At 43.9% G+C, this 11,479-nt stretch overlaps 1 pseudogene; it reads left to right on the top strand.

The window, feature by feature from the left end:
• Positions 1-9,903: 9,903 nt before the first annotated feature.
• LOC123403233 lies at positions 9,904-10,703 on the top strand (annotated as a pseudogene).
• The last annotated feature ends 776 nt before the right edge of the window (positions 10,704-11,479 follow it).

The raw sequence follows: 11,479 nt of genomic DNA, 5'->3' as shown, positions 1-11,479 counted from the left end.
CTTGGAACAAACGTATGATAGAGATTCCATCCGATATCTTCGTAGATATGATTGCATGGGCTCGAATTTATAGTAGACATCATGTGCAAGGCAGTGCACACGGCTTACAGAGCATCCCCGAGTTGTAGCAAGCTACAAGGACTCTTTAAGACACAACGAGAACCACTGTAAGACGGCCGTGAACAAACGTACCCACTGTATGTCAAATCCCAACCTCACATCATGCATCTATAGGAAGATTGTCCTATAAGTCACTACTTGATATCCCACCTATGAATTCCCAAAATATCTGGTCATGCAATATGGTATATGTATACAAGGAGTAATATGTCACACAACTCCTATACTAACCCGTCGAGTGTATCACATCCATCAACACATAACCAGAATCTCGGACCTTCATCTACTACAGACCCTCGTGATCACTATGATACAAAGTGTGGCGATACATCCGGAACTCTCTGCACCAGTACTGGGGAAGCCGGACTCCTCTCGTCACGACTAGTATTGAAGCAATTACGGACATCCTCCAGAGATACTAAGAAATCTGAATGATGGCGATGTGCACAAGAATCCCCTGGAGCTCAACTCCCTGGAAGAAATCAAGTCAGACAGGAGGCACGAAGACAGAACTCCATCACATGGATATCATATAGATTTCTAAATACCGGCATGATCCTAAAAAAATTTGAGCAAGAAGAGGAGTAGAATTAAGATTTCCTAAGACGAGAACCTCACCAGAGCATAGAAGAGGAGAAAAAAGAAACCTACTCTCCGATATAACTAAGACTCAAAACATTTTACTAGACTCGTATGGTCGTAAGGCTCTGATTACCAACTTGTAACGACTAAGATGCGGCCCTTTCCTATTTTGGGGGCGATGCCTCAAAAGGGAAAGGGGTGCATCTAAACGTTTCGAAAAGCGAGATAATCATAACATTACATAACTAAAGAATGACAACTAGGGCATACACTTGCCATCTGACGACAGTATAACATAAAGCTTACAGTCACAGACTTATTCAGAGCATAGTTTAGTCCCACTACGGACAACATGAAACAACTAAAACTATGACATCCCACATACTGGCCCACGATCACGACCACGGCCTCACTCCTCCGGATAGTTCACGTACAGTCGGCAGAGTCCTCATCATACTACCACTTCAGCTGGTTGCGATCAGGATCTCCTGTGTCAGGCGTACAGGTACGTGTCGGGGTTTGTAGTAATCTGTGAGCCACGGGGACTCATCAATCGAATGACCTTGGTATCGAATCTAGTCAAGTTATTAGGGGAGGGAGGTTTAGTGTATGGTTTGCAGCCAACTAAACTTATATGGTGGCTAACTTACGATCATCATAGTAATTTATATGGTGGTCTACGCGAGCGATCGAAGACTAGATGATCACTAGTGATCCTGAACACCTACTTACATCAAACATAACCCCACCGTGTTCCCGATCGAAGAGATGTCTTCGAAGGAGACAGTCACGGTTACGCACACAGTTGGCAGTTTTATTAGATTTACTTTAAGTTGTATAGAACCGGATGTTAACAAATTATCCATGTTTTCCACATAACCGCGGGCACGACTTTCCGAAATATTAAACCCTGGAGGGTGCTCCAACTAGTGCATCACAAACTGCGACGGGACGCAAAGTAATCCTCTATCACGAAACTCGTGATCTGGTCGGATTCCTTAGAGGAAAACCTCAACTTTGAGGAGACCCAAAGTTTAACCGGGTTTCCTATACGCAAGATATATCGCTAAGGTAAGACAAATCTAGCAGGACCTCCCGTCGTGTTGATGACCCCGATAAGAGTCGCGTATCTCAGTCTGAGGACACGACGGATGAGCACTACGAATGGTGGCCGGATAGATATCCCCCGAGTTTCCCCGGGTGGCTCCGCAAGTGGCTCTAGCTTTGGACCAACGCTCATGAGGGGCACTTGTCCGGGTTGTTGATTAAATCCTCGGGGTAGCTATTCCCTATGCAAATAATTATTAGGTGATTAGCAGATTAAAACCAATGTTGGGTCCTGATACGTCTCCAACGTATCTATAATTTTTGATGGTTTGCATGCCTTTTATATATTTTTTGAGAATAACTTATTAACTCAGTGCCAAGTGCCAGTTCTTGTTTTTTCCATGTTTTTTACCCCTTTCAGAGGAGATTTTGAAACGGAGTCCAACGGAAGAAAATCTCCGAAAAGATTTTTTCCGGAATGGAAGAAGATCGGGAAGCTTGGGAGCCAAGGCAGGGGAGCCTCAGGGGCCCCACAAGCCCCCACCCCACGGCTAGGGGGGTAGGCCGCGCCACCCAGTCTTGTGGGCCCCCTCAGCGCCCCCTGACCTAGGGATTGCGCCTATAAATTCCCTAAAAATCCCAAAAAAATCAAGAGATCTTCGAAATTACTTTTCCGCCGCCGCAAGCTTCAATCTCCGCAAGATCCCATCTGCGACGTGTTCTGGTGCCCTGCCGGAGGGGGATTCGGACACGGTGGGCTTGTTCATCAACACCATGACCTCTCCGATGATGCGCGAGTAGTTCACCATAGACCTACGGGTCCATAGCTAGTAGCTAGATGGCTTCTTCTCTCTCTTGGATCTTCAATACAAAGTTCTCCGTGATCTTCATGGATATCTATCCGATGTAATCTTTTTTTGCGGTGTGTTTGTCGAGATTTGATGAATTGTGGATTTATGAGCAGATTATCTATGAATCTTATTTGAGTTTCTTCTGATCTCTCTTATGCATGATTTCATATCCTTGTAGTTCTCTTCGAGTTGTGGGTTTTGTCTGCCCAACTAGATCTATGATTCTTGCAATGGGAGAAGTGCTTGGTTTTGGGTTCATACCGTGCGGTGACCTCACCCAGTGACAGAAGGGGTAGCGAGGCACGCATCATGTTGTTGCCATCAAGAGTAAAAAGATGGGGTTTTCATATTGATTTGAGATTATCCCACTAAACATGTCATCTTGCTTAAGGCGTTACGCTGTTCGTCATGAACTCAATACACTAGATGCATGCTGGATAGCGGTCGATGTGTGGAGTAATAGTAGTAGATGCAGAAAGCATCGGTCTACTTGTCTCGAACGTGATGCCTATATGTATAAATCATTGCCTTAGATATAGTCATGACTTTGCGCGGTTCTATCAATTGCTCGACAGTAATTTGTTCACCCACCATGATATTTGCTATTATGGGAGAAGCCTCTAATGAACACTATGGCCCCCACGGTCTACTCCACACCATATTTTAAGCCTTATACTTTTTTACTTCGTTGCACTTTCCGCCTTCAGATCTCACTTTGCAAACAATCTTGAAGGGATTGACAACCCCTTTGAAGCGTTGGGTGCAAGCTTGTTTGTGTTTGCGTAGGTACTCTGGACTTGACAAGGCCCTCCTTTTGGATCGATACCTTGGTTCTCAAACTGAGGGAAATACTTACTGCTCCTGTGCTGCAACACCCTTTCCTCTTCAAGGGAAAAACCGATGCAAACCAGAGAAGTAACAAGAAGAATTCCTAGTGTCAAGGAAGGACTTTTGTTGCCGCAGCAGGTCCTGCCGGACAAGCCTTAACACTACACGATTTATCAAGGGGGTCCCCATAACAACCCCGAACATGTTAGGAGCGATCAGTTATGGAATCAAACACCGGTAACCGAAACTAAGGCGGCAACAATGGAACAAATCACCCGGCAAAAGGCTAGGCCTTCCATCATTTACCAAGTATATAGGTGCATTAATTAAACATCAGATTAACATAATGATATCAAAATACTCATGTTATCACATGAGACAGCTGGCACCTGCAACTAGCAAAGCTATCCATTAAAGGTTCAGCAAGCCTACTTAGCCAAACAACATTTGTTAGGAGAGGATGGTGTTTTGGGTTTCATGGCAATGACAGGTGGCATTTATATCAAGTGGTAGGCAGAGAGCATGTATCGAAGGAAACGTGATTCTAAGCAGAACAAAGCTAGATATGGTATCAAGGTCAAGGTAATCTTGCATGTGATATCTTCAGCTTGGAACTGCTCTTGATCTTCCCTCACGTACTCTCCATAATCCACGTACTCGCTCTCCGATCCCGATGCTACCCAAGATAAAATAACAGCCAATGAACACCAACACAACATTATGCAACAAGCAAAATGATGCATGAGTGAAGAAGGAAGCATGCATCACTATTCTAGTCACTTTCATATGCATTAGTTGAGTTAATAGAATTCTGGACATAACCTCATATTAAGTTATCTTGACATGCATGATGATGGCATGAACATGTGCATCACGAGAAAAGGAATGCAAAAGCATATAAAGAACGTAGAGAACGGAGCTATGGATCAACCGGAAACTACGAAACAAGATATGGAGACCTACGGTTCAAATCAGCCACAAACACGCTCCAATGGCACTTCCCTGGTGTTACGAGGTTGCCACATGATCAAACAACCAAATATAAGTGGGGTGGTGCAAGGAAACTCACCACACCATCAACAATGCCCACACAAGCTTCAAATCAACAAAAACATGCAATCTGTTTTTAACAGCATCATAGCAGTTTGTCCTCAATATTTAAAGTGGCTACAACCATCCAAATGAGCCAAACAAGATATGAGGCAAAAGCCATCCAAAAGATCTACAACCCTGAACAAGAAGTTAATACAAACGAATCACACATGAGCAGATCGACAGGCACTAACTTGGACAAAATATCACACATTCTGTGACTTAGTGAAAATCACAGATTTTCACCAACTTCTTATGCTCTGAAGCATTTTGGTAGCCTCCAAAATGATATCTACATGAAGTGTATAAGGATGAAATTTGCCAGGGAGCTAGACAAACACAAAAGCTCTCAAACTTTAGTTTTTTTGCATGGGCTAATTCCCAACACATGAGCCATTGCAACCAAGACAACAAGGGAAGAAAATAAGAGCAGATTCTCAGACTTAGTGAAAATCACAGATTTTCACAAAGCTATCAGTTTCAGCCAAGTGTCAACTTTGACAAGGCACCATAGGTGCATACAAATTCCTATGAACAAAACAAAGACCCCATGCTGTAGAGGGGTTCACCCACTACCACTACATCAAGGATTCATCCTCATAGGGTCAAGGCACCACCTAATACAAAGCACTAAACATGGCATCATGACAGAAAATGACAGTTTTATGAAGTTGCTCTAAAGTGAAATCTGATTGCACCAATGTATTCCTGGGATGATTCTACCCCAAAATCATATGTGATACATGGGTACTTGCATGTAACATCTAGGCACAAAGCTAACTCGAAAAACACCACCTAGAATCCAATATGACATATAGGAACAATATCACATGTAAAAGTTATCCTATGCATCACCTACACATGCACTTGCACTTGGTAAAGATCATTCCAACTAGGCATAGCCTTACAAACATAAATAATCACAAGTATGGGTGTGTTAATCCACACACCCCCATGAGCAAACACATGCATATGGGCACACGCACTCATGAGCATGGATATGTGGAATCATACCACACACTCCTACACCTACACATGCACCACACAAGCCCCACACACAACCACATCACTCCAATGTGGCAAGCATGAGGTGTTAGTCCTCATGCACAAGTGCATACGCACCCATGCAAACACCACACACATGCGTGAGCACATACACACACATATATGTGCTCACACACACACAAATGCACATACAAACTCAAACACAACAAGGAGGGGTGCAACTTGAGAGTTAGACTCTGTTACACATGTGCATATGTGCACCCACATGCACACACATACACTCACATGTGTGCACACACTCACTCATGTGCACACACACACATACACACTAGTGCACACCACCTCTCATGCACACACATACTAGGCATTAAAAGAAATACATACCCTCGTTTGCTAAAAAAGACAAGGCATTACTTGCTACACAAGAAAAGGAAAAAGGGGAAAAATAACAAAGGGAAACAAAAAAAATGGGGAGGCCCCTGGATTCAAGCCCAGGACCTCTAGCACTGCTACACCAACACACACCACTGGGCTACCCTTCAGCTCTCGACAGAGGAGAGGGAGACAACAAGGTAAGCTCTTTGCACAAGCACTTCTACTAGCACAAACCACAGGAAAATAAAAAGGGGGTCTACGGGGATCGAAGCCGCGACCTGAGGCACCAAGACCACGCGCTAAACTAGTCAGGCTACGGAGAGACGCTTGACAAGGAGGGGGGAGTTGCTCTTTTGAGCAGACCCCTCGAAGCTACCTGCAACTATGCTGACCGAAACAAAGGCGACCGTCGGCGAGCACACGGGGACTCATCGGTGGGGTTGGTCACCGGCGAGGGATGCGGACAGCATGGGGGATCCATGCCCGAAGCCAACGCAGGAAAAGGCCCTACTTTGCGCTACTACTACTACGAGGAACTACCGCGGCAGCTTCTGCTCGAGCTCCTACGACACTACTTCGGCAGGCATCTACTCGAGCTCTACACTTACGCAGACAGAGAGGGGGAGCGGAGGAGATCGGTGTGCAGCTCACCTAGGTTCTAGGCGATGAACCGGCGCAGGAGAGGAAGGAGGGCATCGAGCCGGAGCAGAGGAGATCGCCGGAAGCAGAGGAAGTAGTCGACATCGAGGACGTCGTGGAAGGAGCAGTCGCCATCCGTTTGCTGTGGGAACAGAGCCTCCACGGCCACCGCGTCCTCCTGGTGCTGACGAAGAGGCAGAGGAGCACGATCTGCTGTGTGTTGCGTCTGCATCGAAGGGCTCCCTGATAGCATGAGGGAGAGAGGAGGGAGGAAATGGAATGCTAGGGTTGTGAGGAGGGTGCCTGGCTGCTTAAATGGCCTCGGGAGGCGTGCTTGGAGCCACAAGATCGAAGGGAAAAAGGATCGGCGATGGAGCTTCGGCCGTACATAGTGACGCGAGCGTGAGGAAGGAGATGGACGTCTACGGGCCGCGCGCGAGGAAAAGGAGGGGATGGGCTAGGGAGAAGGTGGGAGCCAGCCCACCTGGCGCGTGATAACAGAGAATAAAATCAAAAGGGATTTTCTCATTTTAAATAACACCTTCAAACAAAAATGCAAACAACCACACAGGGGTTTGAAGAAAACAAAATAAAAATACCTAGGGCATAAGGGAATTATGCCCTATTTAAATAAAATATAAAACTGATTTTTGGAGCAGCTAAATTAAATTCAAAACAGAGTTTCCTATGTTGTTTTTGTAAATAACACCCCATTCAACTTAAGTTTTAAAACCCCAAGTCAATGCCCCTCAATCACAAGATAACACACTAAAAGATCAACAATTTTAAAACAGGTTTTAAACAAGTTAATACATGAGCTCAAATAGTAATGGAGAAGGGGTTTTTGAAACCTAGTTCGAAAGCAACATAGTTTGAAATCATAGCTTGTTAAACACCACATCATCACAATACACCACAAGCATAGCTAGCAACAACAACAAGAATGAAATAAAGCAAAAGAAAGGATGATGCCATGATGCAAAGGTGATGACATGAAATGAGCACATGAAATGATAACTCTTATAGCACAGAGAACATGGTTCCAAAATAGGAAAGGTTCCAAATATGGCAAGGTTTACATCTCGGGCATTACATCTCTCCTAATAACAGATAACTCTAATAGGGAAATAGTGGAGGAAAGTCTTCGTGAAAAAGATGGACTTGTTACTTTTGAATGATAAAATTATTCGGGCAGCTGGGAAAGAAGAAGGATGACTTTAGTCAAATTAATGAAGCGATCCCGCGGATACAGAAGTTGTGTTTGAAGTATGAGCTGCTGCTTCTAAAAACAACATTTTTGCATGGTTCTTAGCTCATAGTGCGTGTGGGTGATTTCCATGAAATAGATACCATTAACACATTGATTATACCGAGTATGCCCCTTGGCATGATTTTTCGTTTAGCCCACTCTAAAAGATGATCACACTTTGGAAGAGAGACAATCGTTGTTCGACCTCAAGAATTCCTGGATAATACGAGGGTTGAAAGCCTTAATTGACAAGAGAACATGGTTGCATGACCGTGGCTCAAAACTAACATTAATAATTGCTTACTCGTACTCTGGAGAAGGATATGTGACCTTTTTAATAGCCGAGAGGTAAGTAGGCCATTGAAGCCTTAATTAAGCATGTATTCTTCTGTCTACGATATTCTATCCATGAAAGGGAGAAGCTCAAGTCGAAGTGTGTACCAATAGTAGAAGCAAGAAGCGTAGGTATTTTTCGGCCACCGAGGACACATGCGCCAGGAAGAAAAGCATGATCGTGTACAGAAACTAGAGCTAGATCGTACAAATCGTAAAATTCACCATGAAAGATGCCTTATGACCTAAACCTCACACAAGCTAATGAAAATGACTATCTATTTTGACAGGCGGGACTGAACTAGTACGAAAATTAACCCTTAGGTTTGTCTTGGATAACGAGACCGCATAACGATTATGCTTTGAAAACGGCTCTGGGTTCGTTAGGATTATGAGAAGTTGTACTCAGTAGGGCTCTTTTGGAGAAATTGAGTAGCACCCATGTATTCTAGTTTGTGAGTAATCTAAAAAGGAAAGGCTGCTGGAGGGAAGGATAGAATGGTTCAGTGGGATTTAGAAGGTATGCCTTTTGCTTCTTATTTACTAGCTCGGACACAGGAATTCTTGAGGAAGAAAAGCAAATGTCATTTCTCAATTTTCACCGCCTCGCAAAAAAAGCTTTTCCTTCTTCATACTACATACGATATTCAAGTGCCCGTTTTCCTTGTTCACATGAGGTGAACGTCCATGTAGAGGATACTTGGAATACCACCCTTAGCCCCGTCCGTCCGTTGGAATTGATGGCTTAAAACGAGTTCTTCTAGCTTAGCTCAGCAGAAGCAAGGGACGAGCCGGAACTCTACCCACGAGGCTTGCTATCAACCATCATGTCGAGGATCTAAATCCGTCCTATCGGATGAGGAGAGCTAGAGGGATTCCACGACGAAGTAGATCTGCACGTGGAAAGAAAATGGTCAAGCGGATACACGATTCCAAATTACTCATTTCCAACCAAGAAGAGAGGATCTATAGGGTACAATGTAAAGTGTTTTGATCGCATTGGAAAATACTATCAATACCGACCTAGTGTCGTCAGCCATCGGACAAGCAGGCAAGCCAAGTTCCGATACAATTAGAGAGAAGCCAGCCTTTGGTATAGAAGCCATCCATCAGTCTATCATTGTCAAGTGACTCATCGCCTGTGGGACTTAGAAATGATTGATTCGAAACCGACATGGACTCTTACTTTTTTGGCATGGAATTCTTAAAATGCATATTAAAAGTGAAATAGTTTATCTGATGGATGTCCCCGGTATCGATCAATGAAACATCGGCTCGACTCCGGATTTCAATTGAACGAAAAACCTCGTAAGTAGTAGTAATTGAAAGCCCTAGGACTGCAACCAGAACTACCCGATCTGCTGAAATACGATACAAAGGAAGAAAGCTCAATACAGGTTGCAAGCTTCAAACAGAGCCAGCGAATCCACGCATGGACAAGGTAGCAACACCACTTTAGGAGATTAAACAAATGTTCAGTGCTCTAGTGAGGATTGAAGTTCTAAATAAAGAAATTGGCTTTTGATAGGCTAGAATCGGATCATTGTGCAATGTTATGTTTTTCAATCCAAAACTGATTCGTTTCATTGGTAGAACCCATGCCAACTCTTTTCTCTAAATAATAGAGAGATCTTTTGATAGAAGTTTGACTTCTATCAATGCAATGAAAGAACTATCTCTTCCTATTTGTTTGTCCTAATGAGACAAAAAGAGCCTCCTTCTTTACCACTTTAGGGGATGGGGGTGAAGGGGGGTTTACATACAACCGGGGCAAAGTGGTTTATGATTGAATCTCAGTGCCATTCTTATCATTTGGTAGATCCAAGTCCATCGCCTATTTTGGGTTCACTTGGAGCTTTGGCAACCACAGTAGGAGCTGTGATGTACATGCACTCATTTCAAGGGGGTGCAACACTTCTCAGTTTGGGCCTAATATTTCTCCTTTATACCATGTTCGTATGGTGGCGGGATGTTCTACGTGAATCCACGTTGGAAGGGCATCATACAAAAGTTGTACAATTAGGACCTCGATATGGTTCTATTCTCTTCATAGTCTCGGAGGTTATGCTCCTTTTTGCTTTTTTGGGCTTCTTCTCATTCTTCTTTGGCACCTATGGTTGAGATCGGATGTACTTGGCCCCCAAAAGGGATTGGGATTTTAGATCCTTGGGAAATCCCTCTTCTTAATACCCCTATTCTCCCTTCATCCGAGCTGCCGTAACTTGGGCTCAACATGCTATACTCGCGGGGAAGGAAAAACAAGCAGTTTACGCTTTAGTAGCAACCGTTTCACTCACTCTAGTATCCACTGGCTTTCAAGGAATGGAATATTACCAAGCACCCTCCACTATCTCAGATAGTATTTATGGTTCTACCTTTTTCTTAGCAACTGGCTTTCATGGTTTTCATGTGATTATAGGTAATCTTTTCTTGATCGTATGTGGTATTCGCCAATATCTTGGTCATCTGACCAAGAAGCATCATGTTGTATTTGAAGCAGCTGCATGGTACTGGCATTTTGTAGACGTGGTTTGGTTATTCCCATTTGTCTCTATCTATTGGTGGGGAGGTATATGAAAGAAGGGAACGAATAAGTGTATTGAGGAATAAAAGCTCAAAGACAAAGAGAACTTCTTCGGGTGACCGGACCACCCCGGCAGCGTGGCTTCCGTGCCGAGCAGGACTTCTTTCTAAGCCTCACATAATTTGAATTTCTCTGACATTCCATGTTTCCGAAACAGATCCTATAAAATATTTCACTTTTTCTATGATCATCTCTATTTTAGGTCTTCGGGGAATCCTCCTTAATAGATGAAATATTCTTATTTTTCAATACCAATCCAAATGAATACAATTCTATTTGCACTATCGTTCTGCTTTCTCACGTTAAGATTTTTTAATCTTATCTTGGGCTTAGCCGATCTTTTATTTGCGACGGAAGTACTCGTCTTCGCTTCCTCATATAGCGAAGCTAGTGCTACTATGGGTATGAATATGATGTCCGATGATGATTTATCACGTGTTGTCGCCCCGTTTCTCCCACGGGGAGGGGGGGCTCCTATTACTCTTCTAGAAGAAAGTGCCCTCACAATGGAGGAAGAACTACGCCTGGACCTCGTTTTGAATTACCAAGAGCGTATTGGAGAAATTTTCAAAAACCTTGATGTTAGCTCGCTCTGGATCTATCACTTCGCGAAGGAAAGAGCCACGGATCTCGCGGCGTCGACCCTCCTCCAAAAAGAAGGAGACCTTAATGACCCGGACAAGCTTTGGGTTGTGCATGAGGGCCTTCTGCGCGATGGACGCAGCTCTAGGAACTACTTTCAGACAGTATACTTGGTCAAAACCGAAAGAAAGG

The sequence above is a fragment of the Hordeum vulgare genome, chromosome 6H, assembly GCF_904849725.1.
Source record: "Hordeum vulgare subsp. vulgare chromosome 6H, MorexV3_pseudomolecules_assembly, whole genome shotgun sequence".
NCBI lineage: Eukaryota > Viridiplantae > Streptophyta > Magnoliopsida > Poales > Poaceae > Hordeum > Hordeum vulgare.
This window is presented reverse-complemented; position numbering and strand designations above follow the sequence as displayed.